The following is a 13,388-nucleotide window of genomic DNA, read 5'->3' as shown; positions in this document are numbered from 1 at the left end:
ATAAAAGTTTACAAAAAAGTGTTAAAAGGTTTATTTATATTGTGTTATACATATTTATAAAACACTTTTCAAGGCTACATCTCTAATGAAGTAAAATTCTTAGGACTAAATGGCAAGAGAATGATAATTTTATTTAGGACATTGAACAAAACGTGTACATGTTGAGCGTTATATATCTTCACCTCGTATGTGATGACGTAACAGCCACGTGGGTCGCCTGAAAAGGCCTTTTGTCAAGGATGAATGGAGTTAACTAGCGAGGTCAATCCTTCTTTACCAAGGCCAGCTTTGACATCCAATTTACTGGTATATCTTATTATTAACAGAACATTTCGTCATTTGATCTAGTGTGTATTAACGTCCTTCATTGTTGTAGTATTTTCTAATGTATTTATTTTGTGAACGGAATATTTGTTTACTTGTTATTATTTATGAATATGTATGTTGTTTTTAACAATTTTGTTACTGGATAGTTTTATTTCACTTATGTAGATGCATCTAATGGGTGGTTAAACATTATCGTTGTTTTTTAAATATCAAATTAATAGAGCAATATTAATAAAAAAAATACACCAACATGTTCATAGAACCTTTACTATGTGAGCCCTGGTTCAGGGCTGATTCTCGCCGCATTTCAGCAATAAATAGTAGCGGTCTCCCTGTGATGAAATCTAAAGTGTATTTCATATCCGTAATAACGTAGTTTAAATTATATCGCCTAGTCATTGCCTTTAAAATTTTTTAACTTTGCTTTCATAAATTAACACAAATTTTAATATTGTATGCATATATTTCCGTAGTCTCTTTACCTAAAAGTATGAGCGTTACTGAAGTCTATTACCCGAGGGGCTGGCGAAATTTCTCTTTTTGTCTCTTTATCTGTGTGTCTGTTCACACGATATCTGGAAAACGAACCTATACATTTCGCATAAAACTGGATTTTTACATAAATCTGTTTATTTACATATATGTTAGAAATAAACATTAAGAAATCAATACCTTCATGTTTAGTGTTTAAGTGTGTGCGTTAGTTGTTTTAAAATACCTTTCTGCTTTTTAGATTTAAAGTATGAAAAATTACGTCTTGCATGTGGTATCCTCTAATGCGCTGGCACGCAAAAAGTCTGTCAAATAAATTGACAATGGCTGTTTGATAGAAAAGTTTCCATTTCTATTCCTTCGAATTCACTGATGTTCAAATTTTATTGGAAACTAAAAAATGACATCAGATAACCTGAAAGATGAATGTCACAAGTTATAGCTGCGTAACTCTCCACTCTGAAAAACATTTTTGCGATAAAAAAATGTGTGTAAAAATGTTGGGCTCTAACAAACTTCTCCACGGATACACACAGAATGTAAGAGCGATAGAAATACCAGCAATGACAACATTCTAATTTTTTATGGATAGATAAACATAACCATGTTTAAACATTGTTGCTAGCCATTAAACTAAGTTTTACTATTGATTCGAAACCGGTGCTCTTTTTTAATCACCCTTTATTTATAATTGACGTGCTTTTACCAATTATGAATTACAGTATTTATTGTCACTTGAATTATAAATATTCTAAAATGGTCAAATATATTTGTGATACTTACAGTTCTCCATGTATACTACACTATCTGCCTAATTAGGATTATGAACTAGAGGTTGTGAACCAACTTTTTGTTTGGTGATCAGATCATCACAATCAAGGTCAAGGTCATCAAATAAAATCCAGAGAGGCTTATTTTCACATTTTCATACATGTCACAGAATAATAACAGTTTAATTATATGCTGGTTCCTAAACTTCATAAGCTACGATTAGCTGCACATATTTCAAATTGTTATTTGCGAATATTACTATTTTCAATAATAATACGTTATTGTGTGATAAATTTATTTCCTGTATTTATAAGAAAGAATATATGAAACAAAGTTGAGAAATATTTCTTCAGATAAAACTCTGTGGTTAATCAGGATATTTTTTTAAATATATTTTCTGTAATGTTTCGGATAAAGCAACGTGTTTGGCTACGATATGCATGTAGTTAAGCAACTCTGTTTTTATATGATTTTGTTTTAAATACATATACTATACTATTGTTTTTATTAATTAAAATTATGATAGTATAAATGATAATAAAACAAGAAAGAAGTGAACTGAATTCCCTAGTAACACCTATAATTATTACAAGCTAAACGTAAAGGTGACTACTTTAGGTGACCTAATACATTATCGTTCAAAATTCATACCATTACAATATTTCAAGAACTATCCATTTCAACTCTAAATACGTTCTTGCTCTAAGTTTAACTGCTTACGTGATATTCCGCAATAGTTAGACATTTAAGTGTAGTTAAAAATTAAAAAGTGCTTTTCGGGACATAAATTTGTGTCTAAAACTTTTAAGTGTCCTAAACTTTTCTGTATGTTATAAAGTTCCGAGAAAGCCGGACATTTTTAAGATACAATTAAACATACTAACGACGGAGTTTCAACTGACCTAAACCCTACTACATAATAAGATTGTTGACAATAATATTCGATGTGAGTGGTAGTGAACCATCTGAGTAAAAATTAAATAAAGTATACAGTTACAATTCTTTTAATATTACTCTCTGTTATCATACTACATGCGTATACTTTTAAATCAAATATGGTTTTATAAACTGTTTTAAGAATCTTTTTGTTTTGGCTAACCTGTATATTTACATATATCTTAGAAATAAACAAGGTAAATGTTTAACATGGTAAAGAAGGCCTTCATGTTTAATGTTTAAGTGTATGCATTAGTTTGTTTTAAAATATCTTCTTCCTAACAACTAGTTTTAAGTACTTTGTATTTTTATACATTTTATCGACAAAAGATTTAAAGATTATGGTTCTCAAATTTTTATAAATACTTTTAGGAAATCAAACTTGTCATAGGATCAACCTCTGCACATAATATGCTATATTCCGAATTTGACTAAATGGACTTTCCAGATGATGACAAATCATTTCCTCTGTGCATGAAAATTATAAGCGATATCATGTAATCTCCATTTTACTTGAGATATCGAAGTATTATGTATAAAACTCTTAGGCATTGTTGATTTTCCATGATAGATATGCATTAGAAGAACTCGGATTGCTATTTAATTTAGGTCCTGTATATCACCATATTTCTGTGCTTTACAATAGCATTTTTCATCCTATTAAATCACATATTGTTCATTACAGTCTTATGATTTTGTTTACCACAATACGCTTATTCATGTTGCGTGATTGGAGTGTATACATGCCAGGATGGCAAAACACATTAAGGGCATTTTTGGAAGTTCCTTTACTCCCGCACCTAAAAGGATTAAGTCCATATATTATTTTATTCTTTGAGACTACATTGATTTACGGCCCTTAATTCAAGAAAAAAAATCCTCGGAATTTTGTTGGTTGGGCTATGAAAATTTTAAGTAAAAAGATGCACACAACAATTTACAGAAATAATAAATATACTAAAATAAAAGAGATATGATTATACAAGAATTAATGAACTGATATTTCTGTGCTTTACAATAGCATTTTTCATCCTATTAAATCACATATTGTTCATTACAGTCTTATGATTTTGTTTACCACAATACGTTATTCATGTTGCGTGATTGGAGTGTATTCTCAAGTGAGTGTTCAAAATATTTGATTAAATATTTAACGGTTCTTGAAATAATAATTCGTGCATATAAATGTGGTTGGGGTTAACTTATGAAAATAAATAAATCAGTCGACATAACGATTGTTCTTTATAATCTTTCATGAACACGCAATCAATACCAAATCGCAAAAAAATCACGAATTGTACCGTGTCTGTTTTGTTATCTTTGACACAGTGAGACACGCAAACTCCCAGTATCAATATAGATACAGTAATGCATAGTTTTCATTGACGACGAAGCAAAGCGGCCTCAACACTTTTAGATCTGCCGAACAAGATTTAAATTTGAAACCAACTACCAGCTTTTATAATATACCCAAACTATTTAAACACAATCGTTATTTGTAATTAACAATAATAACTACAATTATAACAACATAAAATTATACAACATATAATTATATATTTTAATTATTATATAATATCTTAAAATCTGTTTATTTTGGGCAGAAAATATATGCCTAACATAAAAGTAGACTTCTAGTTTACTTAAATATTTTAAATTCAAATATTTTATTTTATACTCCATAACAAAACTAACAAGAGATTTTAGGATTGCAACTACCAACTTCCTATATATTATATTACGAATATAATAACAGGTTTTATATGACCACTGTTGGTAATTTCACGTACAATGTTTGCCAGCATTCTTAAACCAGCAATTATGTAATGTATTGAACATTAAACATTAAAATGTATTACATATTTACAACATTACATATTTAAACAATTCTTTTACGAAGTTTAATTTGTGTTATTCATCTTTCCTTTACCTTTATACTCTGGAACTGTTATTCAGGCGAAATATTGGTTACTTCAGGGAATTCCAAAACGCTCAACAAAATCAAAATAGTCTAAAACATTTTATTTTACTGTAACCCCTTTATAGTAGCATTCCTCATACATTAAACACACCGTGTAAAACAATGATACTACTTAGGAAGCGAGGAATTTTACACTTCACAGCGCGAGAACCGACGCGAGAGTTATGTGGCGATAACAGAGACTACCTGGAGAGACATTATTGGAATCCTATTACACTTGGTTATTCACTTTTTTAAAGTTGCAGATAAACCCTGAACTAGAATAAGACGTTCTTTATCCGGGATTGAAAATTTTTTAGGATTATCATAAATATACTGCAACATTACAACATCAGCGTTACTGTCTATAATAAATTAAATCATAGGAACAAATAAAATTATTTTTTTAATATCTTAGATGTTTTACATGATGTTTTAGATGATTTACAGTTCATTAAAGATCTCATGTTTAGGTTTGTTATAGACACCGGATACGATTTTCTTTATGTTCTAATCATGTTGATGCCTGGCCGTCCGTCTATCTGTCTATCCATGATTGATAGAACGTTTTAAAGACTTAAAAGTTTATATACAGGTTCCTCTTACTCCAGGAACTACTATAAAAGTTTAAAAAAATAGCAATACATTTTTACATTTGTCTTACGTTAACTGTGATTGGATAGATCATTAACAAACTAGTAAAAATCATACAGTTTATCATGCAATATAGTAAGTAACACATGTAATGAAGTTACTTTGTTTGATCGTTTAGTGAGACCTTCATTTCATTGTGCTGGGTGCTTCAGTACTCAGTTGACTTTCTTTTATTTCAAACATAAAGTGGAAAGTGAAGTTACTTGAGGGACTAACTTCCTTCCAAAAATCTTCACGTTGCCGACCTATCCTAATTTTTTATGAAAAATAATGATGAAATAGTCCAATATGCAAAATTAATGTATATATTTGTTCCGTAATGGAATAAAAATTAAAGTCACGTTGAAACTGTATGACTAATTCTATATAACTCTTTAAATGTACGTACACAATTAACTATCACAACTCGTTTATATGTGCAATTAAAAGTCGTTATGGTAAATGTCAAGTATTTTATAACACTTTGGATAGAATCGTAATTAAAAACCTTTGAATTATGATGAGTAAAATAATGAAAAATGTGTGATAAGCAAACAAAATGAAAAAAATAAACATACTAAAAGACCTATGTAATATTAAGGTTGTACAGTGGTATATGTTTATATACTATGGAATAGATTGTAATTCATAATTAGACGTAATATAAATATATTTTAACACAATATTAAATATATTTTACGATATTTTAAATATAATTCTCATCGTATAATGTTAATTTGTAAAACTCTATATATGCCCATTGACAACTATTCCAGTAAATAGAGATATTCCATGGGTCATTTCACACATAAGCTCTAAAGATGCTTTAAATCCAATCATAACATAGGAAATAAAAATTCCAAATCACATTTATTGTAAGGATTATATTTTTATTAAATCAATGTGGAAAGAGTTTTAAGTAAGAGGTAAAGAAATAAGTTACAGTTAGTAATAAAAAATGGATTAAATTTTTAGTTGTCCTTAATAAACATTTAAATTTATATTTTAATGCAATGTGAAATTATTTTACTGCTCCTAAATGCAGCAGAACATAATAGGCTCTATTGAAAACCACATATAATAATTTGTACATATCTTTAATACATTGTTGACCATAATTGGCACTCATATTTCTAACACATTAAGGATTATAACACTCGAGTTTTTGCACAATCTTAGAGCCAGACAAACAAATTATCTCAAAGTGATGTTTTATAACAGATGGATCGAAAACCGCTGTGAAACAAGATGAAACTTAAACTTTTTAGACTACTTCAATGTTTCATAAGGATATGGTATATTTGCTAATACAAATTTGTTCATGTATTTAAGTAGATGTATTGATACTGGACAGAAAAGAAAATATATTAAAATAGTAATGAATTTACTATTTTCTTATTATTACTATTTCACAATAAAAATTGAGTTACTGTAGATTATATTTACAAAAATATCAAATGAAATAACTTGTGGAAAGTTAGATTCAAGAAGATGCAGAAAGGTAAAATGCCAATAAACGAGTGTAAGGAGAGTATATGAATAATGTATATCACCTGTTACATAGCCGTTTCTTCATTCTAGCTCTTATCCCGGTACATTTATTTCCAAATGACAAATATTTTAAAGTTTACTAACAATAAAGCATAAATAATTTATTCCCTCCAGTAGAAAACAAGGACCATAAACAATTATCCCCTACATAGATCCAGATTATTATGTGGTTTTGAGTTGTCTCACACACTGAACTAATTCCTAATATATTACTAAAAAAAACTGGTCAGAATCGATTACTGTATACCTAGAACGCTTAATGTGATGAAAATACTGTGTTTTCAATAAACCAAGATTATTTTTTATTTATATAACTCACAAAGCCTTATTTACGCATAATTATACTAAAGGAAATTGAAATTATGGGGGATTTTAACTATTTACCCAGTAGTAGTAATAACTATTTTACTTCTTATATATATTTTAATATTATTAATTATATTTGACGAGATAAAGAGTATATGCACATCCAAGCTTATGATATTTCTTAGAAACATAATTTTTTGTTGAGTTCACAGAAATATATGTGTTAGATATTATACATTTAATTTTATATTTACGACAGTGAATTGTAAAAGACGCTTTGTTGTGGTTACTAATAAAGTAACCAACAATAATTAATTTGTATAATACCTTTCTATGATTAAAGAAACAAAGATAACTACTCGTAAACAGCATAGAGTTAGTGTCTAAATCAGAGAAACCTACTAGAATCAAGGCTGTTAAGGCGAAAGAGATCCAAAATAATTAAACTAGAATCCTAATTATATTATAAATGCGACAGAGTCTTTGTTTACTTGTTTTGCTTTCATACATTTTCCACCATTTAAGCGATTTTACTGAACTTTTACAAGGGCACTCTTACGGTCCGTGGGATGAATATAGGCCCAGTATTATTTAGAAAATCCCTCCGGGTTACGCTCAACTGGTTCTTACAGTTGCGAAAATCCCATCCAGGTTTCTAAAGTTTTGAAAAATTAATGAATACTCTGTCAAATGTAATCATTTGTGTGTAAACGCTGTTCAAAGACAGCATATCCATATTTTAAATTCATGACTCACGAAGTTTTCAGATTTTAGCAACTAGGTAAATACTCTACTTTAGAATAAGCCCTAAAATATAAGGTGGTCAGAATTTGACTCATAAGACTCCCTTTGTCAAAACTATGCTAGACGAAGGTTAACTGTACTTAACATTTTAATAATTTAAAAATAACAGCTCTAAATGTTCTGAAATATTAAAGATATTTTTCAGTGTACAAAAGGAACAAACACGTAAATAGTGTAGTATTTCACTTGTAATTGTAACATTTTTTTAGCAAATATTCAGAATTAGACATAAAAACAAATTTAGTATTTAATTTTTGCAATATTAAAAGAGTGTCATAACACCCATGTTATTTGTCTTTTAACAAAAGTAGGCTTCTTAAATCTGTGTATGTATAATATATTCTTGATCGTGGAAACAATGCAAACTTGACAATGGCGTGCAAAATATAATTCAATTGAACCAGCAGTGCTCTTACACGTGCAAAGGCTATCAAATGGGATGGAAAGCAGCGAGTAACTGCAGACCTGAGGAGACAAGGTAGACTAACTTCTACTGTACATTTAAAGACTGTTGTGAAACCTATCTATGTCGTCTCTTGGCGCAAGTATGCTTAAAAAGCTGTATTAAGCTTTTTAAGCATATATATTGGGAAGACACGGGTAACTGTTAGTCATAGTATCAAAAGACAGAAAATGTATATGTTTAAGACCTGGCAATTATGATTGAAATGTTCCTTTTAGCCCTGGAATTACAAATTAAAAACTGAAACATTTTTATATTCTTATTTTTTTTGCACAATTATGGGGAATATCTTTGATTGAAAATTAAATATTCGCTTAAATGCTTTTTATATCTTTGTTTTATTGGTCATTCAACATACATCTCTAACTTATTTGTACTTTATCGATTAAAAATAAAAAAGTATGCACTTTACGAAACAATTCCAAATAGTTTGGATGCGTATTAAACATAAGTGTTAAATGAGATTTCTTATGTAATTGTAATGGTCGAAAATCTTTGAGGATTAACATTGTGTTAATCATTAGGGGAAAATTCATTTCACTATCTCCTGCTATTAAGAACATCAACATAAAAGAATCCAAGAAATTAGGACGAAAAGTTTACAGTGTATCAATCAAAGAAATCCAGAATGGACAAGAAATAATGGAGATTATTAAATATGATCTGAGAAACATAAATGGTGCTGTATTGGAGGCTGTCAAAACCAATTCCACATTTCAAAGAACCACGTGTATGGTGGACGTAAGATCTGAGGATATTTGACATACTATTGTTTATTGGATTGTTTTACCTCTAGTTATAGGACGTTAAACAAGTTGTCAGTAAAAACTGGTTTTTAAAAATTGCAATAAATCCTAGTTAAGCATTAAATGTTCAATAGTAGCCAGTAACAGACACAGCATAATACATTTGTCACTTGATTCTGGTACTAAACTGTACCAAGTATCAAACTGTACCAATTATGCTGTTATCATACACGATAGGTGTAGAGATCAAAGGCTGAGCAGGTGGAGACACCGGTGACAATGAAGGCTTGTTAGACACTACTGAATAATACATGTGTCACATGCTTCTGCTACTTAGCTGTAACATTACTTATCATACACGATAGGTGTAAAGATAATCAAAGGCTGAGCAGGTGGAGACATTGGTGACATTGAAGACGACACTGAATTTTAAATTCGTCACTATATTCATTTGCATCAATACCAAGATGTCATGGTTTATTACCAGATTATATTACTTCATATTATCGTATAAATAAATATTTAGTAATAAATAAAATGCATATAAAACAAAATCTTTGTGACTAATTGTGTTGTGTTCTCTTGATAAATCAAGGAAAACTAGTTTAAATCAAGCTACGGTACAGTTTAATTTCCAGTAATAGTTTCTACTTCATTTAAATTGTTATGTTCTGATATCGCCTATTTTTAACTAGTAAGGTCACTTACAGTTCAGTTCTATTTCATCCACTTTTCAAATAAACTGTTTTAAATAAAATGTTAAAATTTTAAATATTACCTTTCATATCAAAAAGCAAAACACATGAAATAGAAATACAAATCTGTAACCAAGATTACCAAAGAAGTATTATTGCTAAATATATGTTACAGTTGTCACTTTGCAGGAACATTTCAAATGTTTTTTAATTTCTAAAATTTACGCTTTTTCAAAGACGTAAAACCCTAAAAAAACATACTTAGCGTGAATTCAAATTAACCTATTCTTATAATATTTCCAGTTAAAAAAAAATTTATTTTGGATGGTTGAGATACGGTGCAAAAATTATAATTTGCATGACATTTTCTTGCATTACAGCGTTTTTAACTCCTGCATTTGCTGTCGGTTATTATGTAAGTAAATTTTTCTTCCAAAATTCCTACAATTATCTAGGTTCTAACTATTTAGATCCAACAATTATGCTGTTAAAAAAAACCTTATTTACAGTTTTTCGAACTGTAATCTGTTATTTCCCAAACTGCGTTCTACCCTGAAAGTGACATTTTCTACAGCTTTTAAGATTTTCTAATAGTTTGTTTATTGAACAGCAGCCCCGATTCGTTGAATCATGCCCTCTCAAGTCATGGGGCTTAATGCATATACCAAGTCCTTTAATATCTAGGATCTGGGTCAGTTGGTTTGTCCATTTCTCCCAATCCATTTTTGAGGATATTACTCAGCCAGAGTTTGTCAAATCGCTACAGATGGGTGGACTGGCTCTCCATCGTACACGAACGACATTTAATTAATAATTTGTTTTGTAATATTCAATAATATATTAGGCAAGTAATGTATGAAAAAGTTGATGTTCATATTTCTTTCCAAGTCTCCTTCGAAAAAAACGGGCCAACAATTTGGTTACTATTTATACTGCACCAAGTACTGAGGGTCCACTACCTTTGGTTTGCACCTTTCGGATGTACAGCTATAAGAATATCGTACTTTATATAAGCAAATATTAAAATCATGTACAAAATACAAATATAAATCTATATTGGCAGTTCTTAATTAGAGTAAATATTTCAGCCTTATGTATGATTGAAATGTATAGTGTGTTAAAGGTCTAAAATATTTATATTACCACTAAAATTTTAAAACTTCAACAATCGGTTTGGAATAACACAAAGCGGTCGCCAAATGTGAGTTTCAAAGTGCAAAGTTAAGGCAAAAGGAAATTATTTATCGGAGAAAACAGACCAATGTAAATAGGTAGAGTCCTCAGGGAACTCGATTTGAAAACCAGTAAATCTTTACATTTACCTTTGAAAACGTTTATTTCAATTTATTGGTCCTTGGAGTTTAACATAGGTACGATATTGGTGAAGTTTTATTTTATATCTGGAAACGGTTGTACTATACAATGCTTACAGAATATTAAAACGTAACTATTCACAAATAAGTAGTTAGTCAACACTAACGTTAAGTTTAAAGAGAAAAAGATATAAACCAGAAATATATACTCACAATTTGATTTCCAAAAGGACAGGTTTAGTAATGGTACGCTTAAAGGTTATTATTATGCACTTGAACATATACCATGTACATGTATATTTAAACAACGTAAGTAGAATTTTTATGTTTTCAAAATATTCATATTTGTATGTAGTTAATAACCTGTATTTCATGTATTCAAAAGTTTTCAGTTTTATATAAGGATTATATTTAAGTATATTATATTTAGTAAACTTATATTTCAAAAAGTTTTATTTTCATACTTAAGTAATTATTGATGTGGAATTTAAATTCATAGAATTAAAATTATGTCCTTTCTCTAAAAGTATTGTTTGGAGACACATACAAACACACTAGGCTAGATCCTTGATTATGAATCCTTCTCAGAAGGATTCATGATCAAGGGTTAGACTAAAGGGAACATAATGGCTTTTAGTTCCCAGAGCGTCAACCTGAGCTTATTTAACTACCTGATTGTTACTAGGAAACGCGTACCCATAATGTGTTCTGCTCAAAAGTGACATGGATTTTATCAACTAACTGAGAAATTACAAATTGGGTGTTATTCGTAACACCAATCATGTAATAATCTCAAAAAGATAATTTCGACGATCTCCTCGGACTTACTGCACAATCTACACTTACATTTATATGAGTCGTCAGTTATATTTTTAATGTTTACGTTACTTCTGAAACGACTGTGTCTCTGAAAAACGTCACTAGGACCTAGGATGTCATAGTATAACGACTTGGATTGTAGATACCCTAGACGATATAAAATATTTTTTGATTAGTGAGCTCCGAGTGAATATTCAGTAAAAATTATTACTAGATTTTTAAACTATTAAATATTGTCTGGTGTCTTAAATAAAAATAACAGTTCTAAAATTAGAATAATGGATTTATTTTAAACTGGCAAATTAATAAGTTCAATGTTTCAGAATTTTTCACTCTATTTTCTACAAGGAATTGACAAAACGTTTAGTTTTTTAAAATTTAAAAGGTCCTTTGGCAAAAATAAAAATATTATTTAAATATAGCAAACTAAAAATCAGAGCTCTCTTCTAATATAAAATAATGTAGTTTTGAAATCAAAATCAAAATCCACTTGGAAATAACTAAAATAAAAATGTTCACTTCTAAGTTCACTCACAATTTTACATTAAAAATCAAACTTCTCTTTCCACTAGTTGTACCTTAACTTTCAATTCTTTGCAATTCAGATACAACTGTATCAAACAATAATTAATATTCAATTAATTACCAATTAATAATTCAATATAAAACAGTACAAATTAAATATTAATAAACTACTATATTTCCAAAATTCAATCAAAGTTATTAACAAAATTCAATTTTAATTCACTTTTCTTACAAGTTTGAACCAAATGTAACCTGTATGATTCTATTGTGCTCTATTGTTCATCGATAATCAGTTATGCAGATTGCTCTGTAGTTTCTATGCATTTAATTTTTTCTATAAAAAGGCAACAAAATTAATTTAATATCAGATCTGGAAGACTATTTCAATATAACGTACAATAAATGTGGTCCTTACCTCAAAATCCCTCACGGAAAAAAAATTAGAAACACGGCGCACTGTAATTAACTTAATTCACGATAATTACCAAAAGAAGGGCGAAAATTATGAGCTGGCGGTTATATACTTCCCCTTCCCACCAATTCTGATGGACATCCGCGGTGTTCTCTCATTGGCCCAGCTGTATCCAACTAGGAGAACAATAGCTGTAACAAGACAAGTTCAGATAAATTCAAGGCAGTGAACCGCCTTCCTAATAATTGAAAATTACCAGCAGTAACTTGCCAAAGGATTACATGTTCGTTTTTATCCTAACTTCTCACAATCTAATTTAAAATTAAATCCCAATATTTCTTTCCAAAATTTTCATTTAAGTTTTAATTAAAAAATTAGCCAATGTAGCTTTAAATAACGCTACACGTAGTAAAAATGATATAAATGTCATTAAGAACTACATTACTGGAAATTTGATCTTTCTGAGAAAATTTCTTGCGATAGAAATGATAACATAGATTACTACATGCCTATGTTATACCTGGTTTAGAAATAACCATATATTCCATAGGAATTCAGTGCGTCTATATTTATCCTTCTCATTTTAACAATTAGAAGCAACAACTGTTTTCTAAAATCCTACCTTATACAATATA

Source organism: Homalodisca vitripennis, chromosome 3, assembly GCF_021130785.1.
Source record: "Homalodisca vitripennis isolate AUS2020 chromosome 3, UT_GWSS_2.1, whole genome shotgun sequence".
In the NCBI taxonomy this organism is placed as follows: Eukaryota; Metazoa; Arthropoda; class Insecta; order Hemiptera; family Cicadellidae; genus Homalodisca; species Homalodisca vitripennis.
Note: the sequence above shows the minus strand (reverse complement) of the source record.